The following is a 21,657-nucleotide window of genomic DNA, read 5'->3' as shown; positions in this document are numbered from 1 at the left end:
AAAACGAAAATATGCAACTAAGCATGAAAACATAATAAGTAGAAAGGTTTTACAAAACCAAAAGATATTATTAATGAACATACTAAATCACTTGACGAAATTAAACTTAAAAGAGAACCTCACAACAAATTTTATTGAACTGGCCAAAAAAAAAAAAAAAAAACAACACAACAAACCCAGTGAAATCTCACAAGTGAGGTCTGGGGAGGGTAAAGTATACGCAGACCCTATCTTATGATGATAGAGAGGTTGTTTCGGGAAGACCCTCGGCAAACAGAAAACCAAACATGCATAACTTTTTTCTCGATGCTCGATCTGGACAAACTTTATTCTTCTGATGGTTGCTCACCCTCGTCCCTCGTTGCTGCTTGTTAATTTTCAATCTTATGGCAGCAAACACATAAATCTTGTTGCCCATGTTATCCAGAAACCTCATATAGGCATATCTCCAAGACCTTTCAACATTAGAGCAGCCCAAAATACCCAGAAACTTGTGTTGAATCCAATTCCCATGCTAATATAGAATGAAAATTCCTCCAGCCAGTTGTTTTCTCCGTGTTGAACGGCCTGCACTTCCTGCTTATCACAGTGAGTAAAGTCGTCATCTAAATGATCCGAGCAGACTCGTAAGAGCGGGAATCCGGACAAGTCTGGATTCTCAACATAAGAACTATTCTCGAAGATATCAAATTGATTTCTAGATGGAATTTTCCCTGTCAAACCATTGAAAGAAAAATTCGCAGCCGAAAGAGATAATTTCTATGATACTTGGAGGAATGGTAAATGACAGCTTATTCCAGGAAAGATCAAGAAATTCCAAATGCATGTTGCCAATGTCACGAGGAATTGTGCCTGTGAAACTATTCCTTGATAAATTCAAACCCCTCAGTGCAACACGGCTCGTGATTTCCGAAGGAACCTCCCCTGATAAATGGTTCTCTGCCAGATCAATTACTCTCCAGGGCGCAAAGGAAAAATCGAACACATAAAACTGCCCTTTAACAACGACCGTCCCATGAAACCTGTAATCTGCATAGGGTCCATAAGTAAAGGAAGGAGCCTCCTCTACCGGCGGACATGGTATGGAGATTTTTAAAACACCTTGGAATAGTTCCTGATAGAGCATTGGAACTAAGGTCCAAATGATACAAGTATCTAAGTTGGCAAATCTGCCAGGGAATGTTTCCGTCAAGCTTGTTTCGGCTTAATTTAAGAATCATTAGTCTCTTTAAACTCTCCCCTATCCAAGATGGTATATTTCCAGATAAACTATTTTCGGAAACATCAAGAATTTCTAGCCCAGCTATGTTCTTCAATGATCAAGGCAGATTTTTGGAGAAAATGTTGCCCTGTAACTGAAGGAAGATGAGATTAGCAAGATATCCGATTGAATGAGGTATTTCCCCTGATAGGCTATTATTTGCTAATATCAATGCTTCCAAATTCTTCTCATATCTCCAACAGTCTGAAAGTTGTCCTGATAGAAAATTTGAAGATAGGGCTAAATAACCAAGAGAATTATTCATGACAAGTGATTCGCATACAGGGGCAATGGTACCGTTAAAGGAATTCCTTGCCAAAATCAAGGTCATCATCTTGGGTGAAAAATGAGGTAATGGACCATAAAAATTGTTCCAACTCAGGTCCAATTTCGTAAGACTAACTCTTTCTGTAAATTCAGGTACTTCCCCTCTGAAATAGTTGTGCGAAAGGTCTATGAGATATACCTTCGCAGAACGATTCCAGAACCAATCGGGTACTACATCCGAGATATTAGCGTGAGAGTTATCAATAAATGAGAACTCTCTTTGTGTCTGAAGCCACTGGGGAAACTGTGTACCAAGTTGGCAAGACTGCAGGCCAATAAAGTCAAGTTGAAAACGAGGCATCCAAGTTGCGGTTAAATTGAGGATAATTGAGTTGGATGACAAGTCTAACACTCGCAAGTCACTGAAATTCAAGAAATGTTCAGTAATATAATCAAGCCATTGATAGAGTTCCAAGCAACATTGAGGACAACTAATTGCCTAAGTTGTACAATGCTTCTCGCTAAAGGACCCTCCAGATTATTGTAAGAAACATCCAAGTATTTCAACTTTGGTGGCAAGGTTGGTGGTAAATTGCCTATAAGCGAGTTTCGTGAGAGATTAAGAAAGGTAACTGAACTCATATTCTCAAAAGAAGGTGGAAGATTGCCTATGAGAGAGTTCCCAGAAAGATCAAGAACTCTAAGTGAATACATGTCTCCTAAGGCATTTGGAAGTAAACCACGCAGCTGACTTCTTGTGAGATTAAGATAAACAAGACTGTGGCTTGTGTTGAACAACCAACTATGAATCGGAGCATTAAAATGGTTTAACGAGAGGTCAAAAGTTCGAAGGGATGTGAAATTCTCAAAAGCGGGTGGCAATTTAGGAAGTGTAGCAAGCTGACAAGCAGACAGACGTAATTCTAAGAGAGAAGTTAGAAAATTGATATCATGTAACCAGTTTATCGCGCTGCTCATGTCAACTCCACTCAAGTTAAGAATCTTCATAGAGAAGAGGTGCTGAATCCATTGAAGGTTATTGACCCGGAGTGAAAAATCACCACTGAGATCAAGAAACTGCAACCGTGACAAATTTCCAAGATGTTCAGGAGTCGTTCCTCTAAAATTGGTTTTGGACAAATTTAGATACTCTAGGTTCTTGAAAGTGGAAATAAACTCAGGAATCAGCGCCCCAAGGAAATCATTTTGGCTCACGTCTAAGTTACTTAAATGAGGTAAGTCAAGCAAAGAAGTCCCAAACTTGTTATATCGAGGAAGAGGCAAACCCGAAAATAAAGAAGATAAAGAACACCAAATTTTAACGTGGAAAACCCTTCAAATTGAAGGTAACAACCACGGGATCACAAAAATCCAAAAAGCTCCACTATAACAATAAGAGGGTTACAAAAGTACTCCAAATCGGCTACACAACAAGTGTCAAACACGGAACAACAATAGCAACAAGAGCAACGACAAATTAATCGAAGAACAGGAGAAGTCACAAAAACGAAGCTGTTGTTCGAGGCTTGAAATCAGATGCTATGGGCCTCCAAATCCGATCTCCACTATTCAAATCCAAGACCAATATATTACGAACACTCGGTCAAAATTTTAGCCCGATCCAATGGTTATGAACCGGAAAACGTAATTTGAAGTTGGCTGGTCGGAATAAAAATCTGCAGCAAAAACAAATACTTTTCTTCTCTCTTCTCTCTTGATGAAAGCTCTCTAAAAAACCACTCCTATGTGCTTAAGTCTTTTAAAAACTTTTACCAATTAGCATAGAACAATTCTCCAAGGTTGTCCTATTTATAGATAATGAGTGGTGCTTTCTCTTAAAGCCAAAACCCACTCAAAATAGGAATAAACACCAAATCCAATGCCGAATAGGAATGGAAACCAAAAGAGAATAGAATTACGCCATTGGGCCTTTGGCTGGACAACTTGGGCATGTTCCCAACAAACTCTCCCTCCAGCCAAGGGGCCAAATGTGTCTTCAGGTAGATGAACTATTGACAAGCTTCATGCCTGCCAATTTTCTGCAATACGCATGCTTATCTGCAAGCTTAACTACAAAGTTCTCACGCTGCTTGATGTTAGCTTAAAGTATATATATTTATATGTATATTGCTTCATGTTTTACTTTTGTTTCGTAGATTTAGGATGTAAAATGTGTTGATTTATATTAATTTGAGGTGTTTTATGTGTAGGAATGATCCGGGAAGCAATTGGGGGTTGGGGGGGGGGGGGAGGGGAGGGGGGCGAAATGTGCGAAATTAGAGCCAAAACAGACGAAAATAAAAAAAATTGGAATTTGCAGCGCCACACGCAGCGCCTAGCCCTACCTGTGGCGCCAGAAACAGAAACTCCAAATTGGCAGCGCCATGGAGGGCGCCTAAGTTGTCTTGACATCCGTGCTCAACCTCTAAATCTAGACTCGCGGCTAAGCCTAGAACCACACAAATAGAAGACATCTTCACAACAGGGGAGAAAATTTCATCAAAGTCAACTCCCTTTTTTCTAGCCAAACCCTTTAATAACTAATCTCTCCTTGTATCTAGGCGCATAGGTATGATTATCTTGCTTTATTCTGAATCTTCATTTGTTAGATAAAGCTCTCTTACCTTTCGGCAATTTCACTAACTCATATGTGCCATTCTCATGGAGTGTCACAACCCAAGTTTTCCCTCCATGAACTGTCGTGACGGCACCTAGTCTCTATGACTAGGTAAGCTTAACAATTAGCGGAACAAGAATTAAAAGGTACGAAACTAGCAAATGACGAGTAATATAACAAAGAAGATTTTAATGCTGCTCGGCATATACAATAACACTTTCTCAAACTGAACAAAAATACTCCCAAAACCCGGAATCTCATGAACCATAAGCTAAAGAAATACATAGTGTTCTAACTCCAGAAGTCTAGACAAAGGGAATACAAGAAGTCTATAGCTAATGGGAGAATAGAGAGGGACTTCTAGGTCTGCGGACGCGGCAGATATACCTCGAAGTCTCTGAAATCGCCTCGCCTCACTGATAGTCTGGCTGAGCAGAGGAACCTGGATCTGCACATGAAAAATCTGTGCAGGAAAGGGCATGAGTACACCATAGCAGTACCCCGTAAGTGCCAAGCCTAACCTCGGTCGAGTATTGACGAGGAAGGTCAGGGCCCTACTGGTTTTATAAATATATAATAAGGTAAACAGTACAGAACGTGATAGTATAATTAAAGATGCTAACAGCCAAATAAAGATGAAATCTCAGGAAGGAATATAACTCAGTAAGCAGTGATAACAACAGGGGATCTCCCAGGATAACGTCCCGTAGTCCCAAATATAAATGTGCAGAGGATCTCCCGGGGTACCATCCCGTATTCCCAAAAGTAAATAGCCAGTATAGGGGGATCTCCCAGGATACTGTCCCATAGTCCCAAATATAAAAGTACAGGGAGAACTCCCAGGATACCGATCCGTAGTCCCAAAGTAAACAAGCAAGAGGGATCACCGGGGAGACCGTCCCGTAGTCCCAAAGTAAACACACCACAGTTTCAAGAAAGAAATCTACAGTTCTATTCAAGAAAAAACAGGAATTTCTACTCTAAACATGCTACACAGAATCCAAGTAAGCAATTAAAGCAGATAAGGCAGTTAAATCACGTAATCATTTTTTCCTAAGCTAAACAGGAAACTTCAAGTACAAGTATTGCTTAATTAAAAAAAAACACATATTTACTTAATGAAAATGGGGTTTTTCAATAATTAGCACGTGTACGCACTCGTCACCTCATTTACACGGCATTCATATAACAACAGTACCAAAATCCTAAGGGGAGTTCCCCCCACAAGGTTAGGCAAGCCACTTACCTCGAACCAAGCTGAATCAATCCGAAATTACGCCCTTGCCACAAGTATCCAACTCCGAGTGGCCCGAATCTAATCAAATTAATTTTATAATGTAAATATAACTACAAACAACGAGTTTAGCTAAAGGAATCGAAGCTAAGACAAGAAAATAGAAAAACACCCAAAAATCCTCCCCGGGCCCACGTCTCGGAATCGGGTAAAAGTCACAAATTATGAACACCCATTCACTCACGAGTCTAACCATAGAAAAATCACTCAAATCCGATACAAAAATCTCTATCAAAATTCCAAAATTCGGCCTGAGAACTTTCTCAAATTTTCCCAATTTTCACACCAAATCCGAAATTAAATGATGAAATTAAGCATAGATCAATGGGATATAATCAAAAAGTAGTTCGGAATCATTACCCACTGATTTTCTCTTCAAAAACCTCACAAATTCGCCTTCCACCGAGCTCCAATTCGATTTTAGAAGTTACGAACTCAAACCCTCAATTTTTCATATTTCTGTCCAGCGATTTCCGCTTCTACGAGGGGTCCATCGCACCTGCGGTCCCACTTCTGCGGCTGGGGTTCTGCATCTGCGGAATTTCATTAAACGGCCAGATTCCGCACATGTGCCCCGTTACTTGTAGATGCGATTCCGCTTCTGTGGACCTTGGGCAGCATCTGCGACCAAATTCCCTTATACCTTAGACCGCACCTGCGGTTGCCAAACTGCTTCTGTGGCGCCGCACCTGCGGTACAAACTCCGCAGGTGCGAAACCAACAGGTTCAGCAAGTTCAGCAATTGCCTAAGTCCAATTCAAATTCCGTTAAGCATCTGAAACTCACCTGAGGCCCCTGGTACCTCAACCAAACATGCCAACTAATCCTAAAACATCATACGAACTTAGTCCAACCCTCAAATCACATCAAACAACAGTGAAACCACGATTCACCCTCCAATCCAAGCCTAATGAACTTGAAATCTCAAGAATTCTACAACCTATGCCAAAACCAACCAAACCAAGTCCGATTGACCTCAAATTTTGCACACAAGTCAAATTCAACACTATGGAACTATTCCAACTTTCGGAATCAGATTTTGATCCTGATATCAAAATTTCACTATCGATCCGGAAACTTTAAAAGTTGAACTTTCGACATTTCAAGCCTAAATAAGCTACGGACCTCCAAAACACAATCCGAACATGCCCCTAAGCCCGAAATCACTCAACGCAGCTAATGGAATTAACGGAATCCATTCCGAGGCCGTCTTCACACTGTTCCGACTACGGTCCAAATTCTAAAGCTTAAGCTCTCATTTAGGGACTAAGTGTCCCTAAACACTCCGAACTCAAAACGACTCTTCCCGGCAAACCACAATAGCAGAAATAAATACGGGGAAAGCAGTTAATAGGGGATCGGGGAATAAATTCTCAAAAAGACCGTCCGGGTCGTTACATGGAGTGACTTCATCTCATCTTCTATGGCTGCTATATGCTGGTCTTTGTGAGTATCTTGCATGGCTTCATCATAGCTCTAAGGTTCTTCCATGTCAGTCAAAAGTACATACTTATCAGGAGGATAGCGCATGGATTTTTGCTTTTCTTGTCGATCTTCTAAGAGAGATTTCAGGAGCATTCGAAGTAGTTACCTGAGCAAGAATTGGTTGATGATCAACCACAACTTCATCAACTGGAGCATCCATAACATCTATACCATGATGATCATTTTGATCTTGATCACTATCTCCATTATTGTCTTGGGTTCCTTCATGTGCAATAGGTGCCTTAGCAATAGAATCTAGATCACTATCAACTAAGGTCTAATTACTCTAAGAATCTATCTTCTCAGCTTTGTCAATATCTTCAATAGTCTGGTCTTCAAAGAATAATGCATCACGACTTCTAATAAGTTTATTGTCAACCGGATCATAAAAACGATACCCAAACTCATCTTGACCATAACCGATAAAGATGCACTGCTTAGTTTTGACATCCAGTTTTGATCTCTCATCTTTAAGAACATGCACACAATCTTTGCACCCAAAAACTCTCAGGTGATCATAAGAAAATCTTTGGCAAACCGAACTCTCTCTGAGACATCACCATCCAAAGCAACAGCAGGAGACAAATTGATAACATAGGCAACAGTGTTAAGTGCTTCCGCCCAAATGTATTTGAAAGTTTAGCTTCTGAAAGCAATCATCTAACTCTCTCAACTAGAGTTCTATTCATCCTCTCTGCCAAACCATTCAATTGAGGTATCTTGGGTGGAGTTTTCTTATGACAAAATTCTTGCTCCTTCCAATATCAAAGGGACCATAATATTCACCACCCTTGTCAGTGCAGATACATTTTAATTTCTTCCTCGTTTGTCTCTCAGCTATGGCCTGGAATTCCTTAAACACGCCAAGTGCTTGATCTTTAGATTTCAAAGGATACACCCAGAGCTTATGGGAATGATCATCAATGAAGGTCACAAAGTAAAGTGCTCCACCTTTTGACTTTACTTTAAAAGGACCACACAAATCAAAGTGTACTAGCTCCAATAAATCGGACTTTCTTGAGGGAAGATGGCTATGGAAGGAAACCCTTTTCAGTTTGCTAGATAACAATAGATACACCTTTTCAGCTTTGCTTGTTTCACTCCAGAAAGCAAACTTTTCTTAGCCAAACACATAATCCCTATCTCGATCATATGACTCAATCTTCTGTGCCACAATTCTGATAAAGTTTCTCTTTCCACTAGATTTATGGAGTCATTAAAAATAGAGCCTTGTGTCACATACAAATGACCAGACTCGACTTCTCGAGCCACTACGAACGAGCCCTTGGTGAGCTTCCATTGGCCATTAAAGAGGGCATTATGGTAACCTTTATCGTCTAATCTTCCTGCGGAGATCAAATTGAAAGGAAAGTCTGGAGCATGCTTGACATCTTGAAGAACTAATGTTGAACCATTATTAGTTTTCAAACAAACTGTGCCAACACCAAACAACTTAACTTCACTGGCATTTCCCATCTTTAACACTCCTGAATCAACAGGAGTATAAGATGAGAAAAAGTCTTTTCTTGTTGTGACATGTGAGGTAGCTCCAGAATCTACTATCCAGCTCGTCTCATGGGATACCAAGTTGACGATGTTTTCATCATAAGCAAAAAGAAGGTCATCTCGAACAATAGCAACAACATTGTTCTCGTTATTTTCAACTTTCTTTCCTTCTCTAATGTCTTGATTCAACTTGCGGCCAAATTTTTTGATGTGTCCTTTCTTGCCATAGTGGTTGCATGTAATATTATAGTATTTGGACCTTGACTTACTTATACTTTTACCTCTATTCCTTGAGCCTCTTGTTCTATCTCTCCCCTAGCCTTCGGTAACCAAGATATCTTCTTGTGAGGACGAACCCTGAGATTTTTTCCTTACTTCCTCGTTCAACACACCACTCTTGGCATATTCCATGGTCACCTTACCTCCAGGAGCTGAATTTGTTAAAGAAACGCAAAGAGTTTCCCAAGAGTCAGGCAGAGTATTAAGAAGCCAAAGTCCTTGTATCTCATCATCAAAATTAACTCCCATTCCAGACAGCTGATCAAGGACGCCTTGAAAATTATTTATGTGATCAAGGATAGGGTTGCCTTCCTTGTATTTAAAGGTCATCAATTGCTTTAGTAGGAACAATTTGTTACTCCCAGTTTTTGAAGCATAAATAGTCGCTAGCTTTTCCCACAATGATCTCTCAAAAACAACTCTTATGTGCTTAATTCTTTTAAAGACTTGTACCAATGAGCATAGAACAATTATCCAAGGTTTTCCTATTTATATATATAATGAGTGGTGCTTTCTCTTAAAGCCAAAACCCACTCAAAATAGGAATAAAGACTGAATCCGATTCTGAATAGGAATGGAAACCAAAAGAGAATAGGATTAGGCCATCGGGACTTTGGCTAGACAATATGGGCATGTGCCCAACAAAACTCACCTTGCAAGAATTGCTTGTGCAAGAATAGCTAACCTGCATAAGAATTTACATATGCTAATTAGAAACAAGGTGGTAAAGCCTTCGATATATGCTACCAAACATAATGAAGCAACTAAGCTTCAATTGAAGCTTTTCAACCGTGAAAAAGAGTAAAGAAATAGAGGGCAAGGAGAAAAGAAGACAAGATGAAAATGAAATTAGCCTTGGGTTATAAAGATATAGGGGCCATTTGCTAGTGTCACGATCTGGAATTCCCACTTTCCGGACCACGATGGCGCCTAACATTTCACTTGCTAGGCAAGTCAACGTTAGAGGATTCTTAAGTCAGCTTCAGTAACTTTTAATAACATAAAAAATTAAGCTAAATAGAAGCTAAAATTGAGTTTGCGGAATAATATAAAACCCATAATAATCGATACATTTCGGATCTAGTGTCGCGATTCACGAGCTTCTAAGATTTCCTACAAACACAGTCTACAAGAAAATACAACTATTATGAATGAAAGGAAATAGTATAACTAAGAAACAAGGAAGGGACTCCAGGGTCTGCGGACGCCAGCAGTTCTACCTTGGGTCTCCGACAAGCAAGTCCAGCTGCTAACCTCACGATCAGCTAGGGCCAATACCAAAACCCGCACAAAAAGTGCAGAGTGTAGGATGAGGACAACCAACTCCAAGTACTCGTAAGTGTCTAGCCTAACCTGAACGAAGTAGTGACGAGGCTATGAAAAGACACCTACATAATAAACCTGTGTAGATAACAGTATATGTACAAAATACAAATAAGAGCTAGACAAGTAATATCGGGAGGGGGACATGCTAAAGGGGATACAAGATATGAGAATTTCAGTAGAAATGATAACCAGGGCAATCAATATTCCTTTGACCGGTGAAAATAATTAAACACAGTAAGGAATAGTGCACGACATCACCTTTCGTGCTTTTACTCTCAACCTCACAGTGAAACAATGAAACTGCACGGCATCACCCTTCGTGCTTTTACTCTCAACCTCACCATATAGATCTATAGAGTACGGCGTGGCATCACCCTTCGTGCTTTTACTCTCAAAACATGGCACGGCATTACCCTTCGTGCATTAACACTCACAATATGGCACGACATCACCCTTCGTGCATTAACACTCTCCCTTACCATAAAGTAATGAACAAATAGCAACATGGAGATAGAATAACAAGAACAAGCCTTACTTCAACAATGGTTCCACAATAGCAACCTCAACTTTGAAATCAATACTCAATTATCAGCAAAAATCCATAAACATGATAAGAACGATCAATTTAACATAAACTAGTCTAAACATGGATAATCATGATCAAAGAAAGCAATAATTACGAGGAATCAAGTCCCACCCGCATGCTTTAACCCAATAACAACGCGTAAGTACTCGTCACCTCACATATACGTTGTACCCAACATCAAAACACGTAGCAAATAGACAAAAAAAGTCATATTCCCTCAATTCAAGGTTAACCACGACACTTATATCGCTCCAAAGATCAAACTCAAAGCTCAACCACCGCTTTGCCTTTCAAACAAGCCTCCGAACCAATAGAATCTAGCAAATTACCAACCAAACGGTTCGAATTAAGCCTTAGGAACTACCCACGATTGTAAAGAATTCAATTTAGGTCATTATTGAAAAAGTCAACACCCGGGCCCGCTTGGTCCAAACCCAAAATGCGGACCAAAATGCAATTACCCATTCACCCTAAGCCCGGTTATGTAATTTGTTGTGGAACAGACCTCAATTTGAGGTCTAAATCCCCATTTCTCAAAAATCCCTAATTCTACCAAAACCCCCAATTTCCACCATGAAAACACAAGATTTTTGGTTGAAATCCAAGGAAATGTAGTGAATGATTGAAAGAAACTAGTTTAGAATCACTTACCAATGATTTGGGGAAGAAAGGTTCTTTGGAAAATCGCCTCTAGGGTTTCTAAGTTTGAAAATTTTAAGAATGAGCCAAAACTCCTGTCTAAGTCCATTTGATCAGTTGCAGGTGTCGCATTTGTGACCTGGGGTACGCAAATGCGAGCCCCGCAAATGCGAATACTGACCCTTCCGCAATTGCGACCACTTGATCGCATTTCCGATCACTGCCCCCTCTTGACTTACTTCACAAATGCGAAGTATATTTCGCAAATGCGAACTCAATGTGGCCCAACAACTATTCGCAAATGCGATGAGTAGCTCACAAATGTGAACCCCTCATATGTTGCAAATGCGAGATCAGAGCCTGCACCAGAACTAAAACACCAGCAACATTTCTAAGTCCAATTTTCACTTCGTAGCCTATCCGAAACTCACCCGAGCCCTCGGGGCTCCAAACCAAACATGCACACAAGTATAAAAAATCAAACGAACTTTCTCGCGCGATCAAATTGCCAAAATAACACCTAGAACTAAGAATAGCACCAAATCAATTGAAATTTTCAAGAAAACTTTAAAACTTCTATTTTCACAACCGGACGTCCGAATCACGTCAAACTAACTCCGTTTCTCACCAAATTCGACAGACAAGTCATAAATATAGTATTGGATCTATACCGGGTTACGGAATCATAATACGGATCCGATATCAAAAAGTCAACCATTGGTCAAACATTTCAAATTCATTAAGCTCTTAACTTTCAATTTTCAACAAAGTCCGATAACTCGGGCTAGGGACTTCCGAATCCAATTTCGGGCATACGCCTAAGTCCCAAATCACGATATGGACCCACTGGGACCGCCAAAATATGAATCCGTTCCCGTTTGCTCAAAACGTTGACCGTCAACTCAAATGAATTTTAAGATAGAAATTTCACATTCTCTTAGTTTTTAACATAAAAGATATTCGGAAACACGCACGTTTTAATACCCAAATTTTCCCTATATTATTTTCAAAAATGCATATACATCTTTAAAACCATGCATGAGCATCAATTGATATCTTTTCATAATTTTTGCATTTTTCTAAGGATTTTATTAATTTATCCCAGTATTTTATTATATAAATAATTACTAATTGCATCACAAATGGTTTTATAATAATTTTACTGCTTAATTTTTATCACTTATATTTATACTAAGCTTTAGTTATTTCATGAATAGCCACATTTACATTTTTAGGGTTATAATTGCAATAGCTTTGCAATAATAACCCATGTGTGCATAATTACTTTATTTCACCAGAAAATAGCTTTTTATATTTTTATTATATTAAGTAATTATTTTAAATTATTTTTATGCACCAACAACTTTTTTTATCATTTATTAGCTATTTGTATAAATTATTTTATCAATTAATGGGGTATTTAACAAATAGCCTCTTTAAATTTATTTTAATTTCGGACCTAGCCCAAAACATTACCCCCAACTCAATTAAAATACCCACAGCCCAAATACCCTGACCCATTTCATAAAACCCGCCCAACCCCCAAATCAAATCCTGGCCGTTGATCTTAGAGATCAACGGTCCAGGAAAGAGTTACAAGTTTTAATTAATCTCCCACCCCTAAACCCTACTCACTCTCCCCATTCCGCCGCCTCTGTTTCCCTGTTCTCCTCTCTTCTCTCTCATGCTCACCCCAACCCTAGCCGCCGTCACCGGAAAACACCCCGTTCCATGGGATTTCTCTATGATTTCAGGCCCCCGCCGGCCTCTTACCTCTTCTGTTTGTTCGATTTCTTCGTGGTTTAAAGGAATCGCAAAAGACTCAACTCAGAGTCGAGCTAAACTCTTCATTTTTGATGAGCCTGCCTTGTGTTCATCGCTATGTTGAGCATTGTTATCTTTATGATCATGGCTTGAAACTCCGGTTCTTAACTGGATTTTTCTCATCTCGCTCCATCTTTCAAAACCCTAATCTCTTTCTACTTGAGTCTGTTCAGATCTTGTAGATCTGAGATGATCTTAAGTTTATCTAGTATTTTCTCTGAAAACCCTTCTGTTTTTCCTTATTATTAATCGGTTTCAATATTTTCTAAAACTAGGGTTTCCTCTAATGTTCTCTGCAAAAAGGTTCTAAAGTTTCTAAGTGTTTGAATCTGATTATCTTTACTAGTTCTACTTATTTTTCATGCCTATGTTCTAATCCCTTTTTTGTTTAATTATTTCACTATTCGCTTCAATATTTGCCCATTATTATTTATCCTGTCAATTAAAGAGGATAACTGATTTTATCCGCCTAATTAGGGTTTGGAATCATATCATTCTGTTGAAATTAGTACATCTCTGTGATTTTTTGCTATTTTCCTTATTTATGACTCCTAATTGGTACTACTTGCCTTATTTAGTTTATTATCCTGATTTCTAGGTTTTGATTTACTCTAACCGACTTATAAATGGCCTATGACTTATTTCCTGCCTTATCTAAATCACAATCTGGGGCTGGTAATTGATTCCCCTTATTTTAAGGTGTCTTTCCTGGATTCTGTTTGTATTAATTAGTTGGGTTTAGCCCCAATTAACTGACTGTTTTTATTTGTATACCTTATTTATGAACTCTATTATTCTTTGCCTTATTTGTTTTACCTTGATAAGTGATGTATAAACCCTATTTTGATTTCTTTCAAACACACGAACACACTCAGAAAGTCACACCCACACACAAACTCTTGCTCTTATTCACACACACTCTCTCTATTGCAAATCTTTCTGTTACTTGTGTTTCCTGCATTGTCCAGCCGGCTGCAAGCCAAGGCTAGACTATTGGATTCTGCATACTTTCACCTTCCTATTTGCCATATCTTAACTGGTATGCCTCCACTTTTTCTATCATTCAATAAGCTATGAAGTTAAACCAATATGCTTCCTGTTTATTGATCTTAATCAGCATGACTACTTCTGTGTAGCTAGACTTATGTCTTCCTGTTTATTGCTCTTAATCAGCATTACTACTTCTATTATCATTCAATATGCTATGTAATTAGACCTATGTGCTTCCTGTTTATTGCTCATAATCAACATGTCTATCTCTGTTACTACGTCCTATTCAGTATGTTATGTAATCTGTCTGTTGTAAATATCAACCTGCCTCTACCTGCTTTATGTTTCTGTTAACTAGCATGCCTTAACTCTTGTGAATTTGTCTTGTCCAATATGTCAATATGGTTCTTACACTTTAGTATGTTCCTGTTTGATCCAGGATACTTGTCTACTTGTTTCTTAACTAGCATGCTTTCCTTCCTGTCCTGTTTTATGTGTTTACCTTAATAGGTTCCTGATTATTGATTTCTATGCTCTCAACCCCTGTTGCATTGTCTGTGTAATTGTCTTATTAGGACTCTGATCCCAACATGCTATTCCCTGTTTAATACATGTCCATATGCTCACCTTGTGATAACTGATGAACTAAGTCAATCCTAGGCAATGTGGAACCTTGTTTGAATTAATTGTGACTCTGTTCTGTCTGCTGTTTGACTGCTGGAATACATGTTTGGACTCAATCTGCTGAATATGGTCTTCTTTGTAGTTTTCATCTTGTAACCTGTTTCTACTCACTTTTCCAAACTATTTTTTCCTAAAACTATCTCCTACTTTCATATACTGTTTTTAACTCCTACTCTTAGATATCTAGCGTTCTGCCCCTCCAGTGTGAGAACTGCCTAGGAGTCCATGGAACTCCTCCAAACTCTGACACACTGGGGTTGGAATTTCCAAACTCGTTTACAAAAACTTCTTTGAAAAGATTCTGGTGTGAGCATTGCCCGGGGTCCCTAAGGCCCTTGGGAACTTTGACACACCAGAAGCCCATTTGGTGTATTATGGACTGCCTGTTTGAATCCAGATTTGATTGAAGGCCTAGCTTCTGGGTTTACTTTTGGGCGTGTCAAGGGTCCCTATAGTATAGTAATTTTCATTATGTGATTCATTTGTTTTGGTCTGTAATAATAATTTTTGTAAAAACAGATATGAGGTTGTTAGGAAAGCTGGGAGGGATTTTGATATATCTTTGTTGGGATCGGGTAGAAATCATGCCTATAGGATTGTTGTGATTATTTATATACATTAGAAAGCATGCCTATATGCCTTATCCTCATATTTGTCCTGAATTTCCACTTTACATCCTAGAAATCCTGTTATAGGACGTTATCAATTCTGTATCATAATTTATGTTCATGCATATTCTCAAGTTTCAATGTGCATTACAAACCATGCCTATAGGATCTTTTTTGGGAATTATCAACTCGTATAGCACCGCTCACTTAGATATTTATGTCCATAGGAAATCATATTTAAAATTAGTTTTGACAACTTAGGTATCATGCCTATAGGGAACGTGTATAAAATCAGTTTCTATGCCATGAAATAACGCTTGTTAATCAGTTTCAGCACGTACAAAGCATGCCTATAGGGTCTAAAACGTAAAAAAACAGCCTGTTTAAATTAATCACCGGTTTATATTTGCGTTTTGATTAACGTTTCGATACCATGTCTATTGTATTCTGCCTGGTTATCACCTAGGCAAGCCTGTAGGACAATTAAAACTGTGTTTGTTTGACTGCTTATATACGGGCCCAGCTTCAGTGAGTGATAAAAATCAGTAGGCAAACTAATAAGTATTTCACTGCCTCGCCTTAATAAAACTGCTGCATATTCTGTGCTCATTTAGATATCCTGCCTATAGGACCCTAATTGTTTTTAAACTGCTTGTTTGAATAGCGTGCATTTGTTTGTCTATTTGTGGAGGTAATTATGAGCCCCCCTTAAGTGATCTTATGTGACAGCCCTACTTGTATTGTTTGTCACTTAGTTTTCTCCTTTTAAGCACCATAGGTGTGTTTAGAACCAACTTAAATAGAGGTCCTAAACACCTCTAGGGCCATAGGTAAGGGACGGGTAGTGCACGCATAGGGTACGTACTGGATGTTATTAGAACGCTTAGGTAATAATCAAAGGGGAAGGGTAATTGGGTAGTAAAAGAAAATGATGACCTGTGCGCTAATGCAATGTGTAGCACCCCAACTTGGGGACAATTATCAAGTATTGCACAGAAGAGATCCTATAGGCTAAAAAACCCAGGACCCTTTTTACTCCTTGTTTTAAAAGTAATATCTATTCTTTTAAATTTTTTAAGCTCCTTATAAGACTAATTCGCTTAAATAAAGTTTGGCTGGGACCCACCGTTGTGGACCTCGAGGGGTGCCTAACACCTTCCCCTCAAGGTAATTTTTAGCCCCTACCCAATATCTGGTAATGTAAACTAGTTCATGAGTTATTTGCTCTAGGTGCCCTAACGCATCTTAATCCGTTAGGTGGCGACTCTTCAAATCTCATACCCAATTCCCAAAAGGAAAGGAATTGTCCCAAAAATGTCGAAACCCAGACTCCGCGAGGAAAAAAGGGGGCGCGATAGCATGGCGACTTTGCTGGGGATATTCTTAGGCTCTTACCATAAAAAACTTGTTTTTTGCGAATTAGTCTTAAGAATGCTTTATTCTGTTAATACATGTGCACCATTTCCCTTTCCCCCTTATTTGGATTTAATTGTCTATTCTTCAAGCATTTATGATTTCCTTTATTACAAAAACTGACTTGTCTCCTTGTTTTCCTTCTTAAACGTCTTTCAATTATTCAATACCGCATTTATCAATTTTAACATGCAAATACGTGACAACATGCTATTTATTGTTGCATAAATCATGCTCAACATCATATTCCACTCGTGCGTAATCGATCCTATAACAACGCTTGATGAGTGTTTGTGCCCTTCCTATATATCAACCTTTAAATCCGAAAAGGAGTATTTGCGGTAAAACTAGTCGATCAGCGGTGCAGTCGACGGTTCCATGCCTTTCCCCCTCAAGTTGCCCACTTGAGGGTACCGGTCTAGACCTCTCTAGAAACCTTACTCTGATTAATTGTACATGCATCATGGTCAAACCTAGCCGGCTTAATATGTTGTCCATATAATAACCCTTTAAGACCAGCCTCGTCCAAAAGTCCATCGGGTTTTCCATAATCCCAACGGACGCAACCACGATTGTGTGCTTTAATTTTGGAGAAATAAGTGCCAATATGCTAATCATTGTTGTATAAATAGTCGGATCTGGAGAGGGAAAGGGCCTAACCATATTTGTTTTGCAGAAAATGAGGCATGAAGTCCCCAGGTTCGGCATGGTCCATAACATACCACCATTGTCGCTAGATTGGTGGGAGGATCTTCCATCAAGTGATAAGAATCATGTGAAAAGGGTCTTGGGAAATTTTCCTTCTTTATTGGACCTCCAGCCGAACAACATGTTAATCGAAGCTGCCACAATGTTCTGGGACAAAGAAAGAGCCGTGTTCTGCTTTGGAGACATAGAAATGACCCCTCTCTTGGTAGTAATAGGGGGATTCGCTGGGCTACCTTGGGATAGTCCTGGTTTATTGGTGCCGGAAAATCGCACTACTAGGGTTTTTTTGAAGATGATGGGATTAAAGAAGAATGATGACTAGGAGTGCTTGAAAAATTCCTACATACCCTTCGACTTCCTCTACGAACGATACGGTCACAACAGATCTTATCGTATTTTTTATGATGAACTCTCCATCACTTCCTTGGGTTGGATTCACCACAGGGTTTTTGTGTTCATCGTCTGTTTCTTGGGTTTGTTAGTGTTCCCGATCCAAGGGGACAAAATCCACACCGGACTGACCATGGTAACCAGAACCTTGATGGAGGGGATCGAAGGGAAGACATATGCCAATGTCCCTATGATCATAACAGATATATGCCGGGCCTTAGAGCAGTTTCAGAAGGGGTACAAATACTTCGAAGGTTGCAATCTGCTGCTACAAGTTTGGCAGTTAGAACATCTCCAAAAAGGTCAATTCTGTCAAGAGCTTCCGCAAAGGCCGTGGAATGATCACATAGCTTTCCATCATCCTAAGAAAATGACCTACATCCCACACAAGTTTGCTCAACCAGAAAATGCTATAGGATGGGTGCAGTTTTTCAACAATTTGACCGAGGATCAGGTTCAATGGATTTTCGAATGGTTCCTACCGACGAGTTCATCATCAAATCTAGGGATGTTCCACACTTGGTACTGATCGGGTTGAGGGGCATATACCCTTATGCTCTCATCAGAATTATGAGTCAGGCAGGGAGGAAGCAGGTCATACCGCGAGTTGCTAAAATGAGTTACTACAGGGCAGATTTTCAGGATGACGATGTCCTATACAAATGTGAAGCTCAACACATGTGGCATTTGAAAATTATCGTGGAAAAGGATACTATCGAGCCAATCGATATCATGCTGGTCATGTGTACTTTTACCCATCATGGCTAGAGGATAACATAGAAGGAATATTCGAGCCAAGGGTTGGTCCAGGAAATAGAGTCATAGATGAAGTTGCCGAGGCACAAGTGAAGTACAACAAACTGCGCAAAAGAGTTCACGAGTCCAAGGCCGAGCACATGGAGCGACACAAGAACGATATGGAACTAATTAACGAATGGATGGAGATCGCTTTTAAATCAAGCGAAAGGTTGGAATATCTGGAGTACAATTTGATGGAATTGGAAGGAAAAATGAGGAAGAGAGTCACTGATTGCCAGAACACTAAAGGAAGCGAAGGAGGAAATTTAGCAAGAGCATACCTACTGGTGAACCTGCGCGAACTGGGGAATTTGATCTACAAGAGCATCCAGCCTGGAGAAGGTCCTTCTGGGACCAAGTAGATTAGTTGTATTTGCTTTTTCAAATGTATTAAGGCCAAGTGCTATTTGTGACTTATCTTATTTAGTGTCGTTTTGGGTTCATCTATTTTTACATTACTTAAATGAGGCAATTATTGGCACTGAAATTCTCCAAATCAACGTGTCGCTAGGCCTACCTCGGGCACAATAAGGCTCCCAAATTAGGACGCGAATTTACATTCCCGCAATATGTGTTTAAATACTGCAAACATTTCAGAATCCTTACTGACTTGTTTACCTTTTGTTTTTCTTTATTTTATTATTCCCATCCCTAAGGCTGGTTCGCACATACTGGCATCATCAGCATATCACACCAAATCTAGAGGCCCTCCAACTCCTCCTTCTCTGAGTAATCCAAAAAGCACATGAAAAACTAAGATGGATGACTTGAGTGGTATCCGAAAAGAAAATGCTGAGAATATTGAAACTTCAGACAGTCGGAGTACTCCGGCCCAGAATAATTTGGTCATGCGATTGGAACAGAAAATATTGGAGTTACAAGGGGAACTTGAGCAGGTCCGCAACTTGGCCAACCTCTCCCTCACCCTAAACGTACCAGACGTTAACCAACAAAATGCTCAAAACCCAGTACCTCCTCAAAATACGCCAAACCAATGTCTACAAAATCCTCCAACACCCCATCAATATGCAGCTCCTCCCTAAAATCCCAATCCTCCACTGATACCCACTCATCCTCAACACCAACATCTTCCTACCCAGTACCCACAAACCACTACCTATCACAACACACCACAACCATTCTTGATCCTCAAAACTCGACCAATGACTACCACTACACCCAAACCCCTGGTACCCACCAAAACAACCCCATATACGTAGAAACCTTACCTCACTCCACTCAACCAATCTCCTATACACCAAAATCCGCTGATAAAGACCTGCTCATCAAGAACATGGCCGAGGAACTCAAGAAGTTGACAAGTCGAGTTCAGGGTGTTGAAGGAGGTAAAGGGATAGAGGGTCTTAACTATGAGGATTTATGCATACAACCAGACGTGGAACTGTCGGAGGGTTACAAACCTCCCAAGTTCGAAATGTTTGATGGAACGGGTGATCCTAAGGTTCATCTGAGAACTTATTGTAATAAGCTCGTAGGGGTCGGAAAAGATGAAAGGATTCGAATAAAGCTCTTCATGAGAAGTCTTACCGGAGATGCCCTATCTTGGTACATAAGCCAGAACCCTAAGAAGTGGGCCAATTGGGTGAGCATGGCATCAGCATTTATGGATCAGTTCAGATTTCATACAGAGAATGCAACGGATGTCTTTTATATCCAGAACCTAAAGAAGAAGCCAACTGAGACTTTCTGCGAGTATGCTACTCGATGGAGGTCAGAAGCAGCCAAGGTCAGACCAGCATTAGACGAAGAACATATGAACAAGTTCTTTGTCCAGGCACAGGACCCACAATATTATACAAGGCTAATGGTTATTGAGAATCATAAGTTCTCTGATATCATTAAACTCAGAGAAAGGATTGAAGAGGGTATTAAAAGCGGGATAGTGACAAATTTTGAGGTAGTGCAGGCCACGAACAAAGCATTGCAATCAGGTGGCATATCAAAGAAGAAAAAAGTAGGGGCAGTAATGGTGGCCCAAGGCCCAAAATCTCCACTCAGATACCAAACACCTCCGCCTACATACCAACCCTCACATCCCAGATATTCTCAACCCGCCACCGCCTATCACTTTTATAACACCTAGCCAGCCTACTATCATTCACCTCCAACTCGTCCAAATTACCAGAAACCTTGACCTAATTTTGATCGCAAGCCACCCAGAAAATACACCGCCATTGCTGAACCCATCGACCAGCTGTACGAAAGATTGAAGGCTGCTGGTTATGTCACCCCTATTCCCGCTGTGGCAATGGAGAATTCATCTCAATGGGTAAACCCAAACAAAACCTGTGCATATCATTCCGGTATGAAGGGGAACACCATTGACGAGTGCTGGACACATTGAAAGATAAGATCCAGACATTTATTGAAAATAAAGTCATACAGGCGATGGAAGCTGCACCCAACGTTCGCAACAATCCTCTTCCAAATCACAAGGGCAAAGGGATCAATGTGATAGTAACTGACGAGGAGTGGGATCCCGGAGGATCAATTGGACTTATCAAAGAGGGTGACGATCATAAGAAGCCCGCACTCATGCTCAATCCTATTGTGGTCCAGGTACAGCCGTCAGTTGAGGTTGAGGTAACCGCATCGGTTCTATTCGAGGTAGAAGTCATACCACCCGCAGCCACACCTGTTCCATTTGAGGTAGAAGTGGCCACACCGTTCACAGTGATAGTAGGAACTACACCCTCTTCCAAGTCCAACACCATACCTTAGGATTACGTTGCCGAAGCTAGGCGAAAGGGAAAAGCAAAGATGGAAGAATCTGGTGCCGCACAGGGAATGACAAAAACTGGAGGGATCTATACACCCGAAAATTTGGGAGGATCAAGCAAGGAGGCTACTACCAAACAACCTGTCATTGAAACTGGACACGACGATCTTTGGAGGAAAGTGCAGGCAAGAGAATACTTCGTCGCCGATCATTTAACAAGACTCCCGCCTAGATATCCATTC

The 21,657-nt window shown here is 40.0% G+C and overlaps 1 pseudogene; it reads right to left on the bottom strand.

Moving 5' to 3' along the window:
• On the bottom strand, positions 233 to 19,887 carry LOC109227634 (annotated as a pseudogene).

The sequence above is a fragment of the Nicotiana attenuata genome, chromosome 6 (genome assembly GCF_001879085.1).
Source record: "Nicotiana attenuata strain UT chromosome 6, NIATTr2, whole genome shotgun sequence".
In the NCBI taxonomy this organism is placed as follows: domain Eukaryota; kingdom Viridiplantae; phylum Streptophyta; class Magnoliopsida; order Solanales; family Solanaceae; genus Nicotiana; species Nicotiana attenuata.
This window is presented reverse-complemented; position numbering and strand designations above follow the sequence as displayed.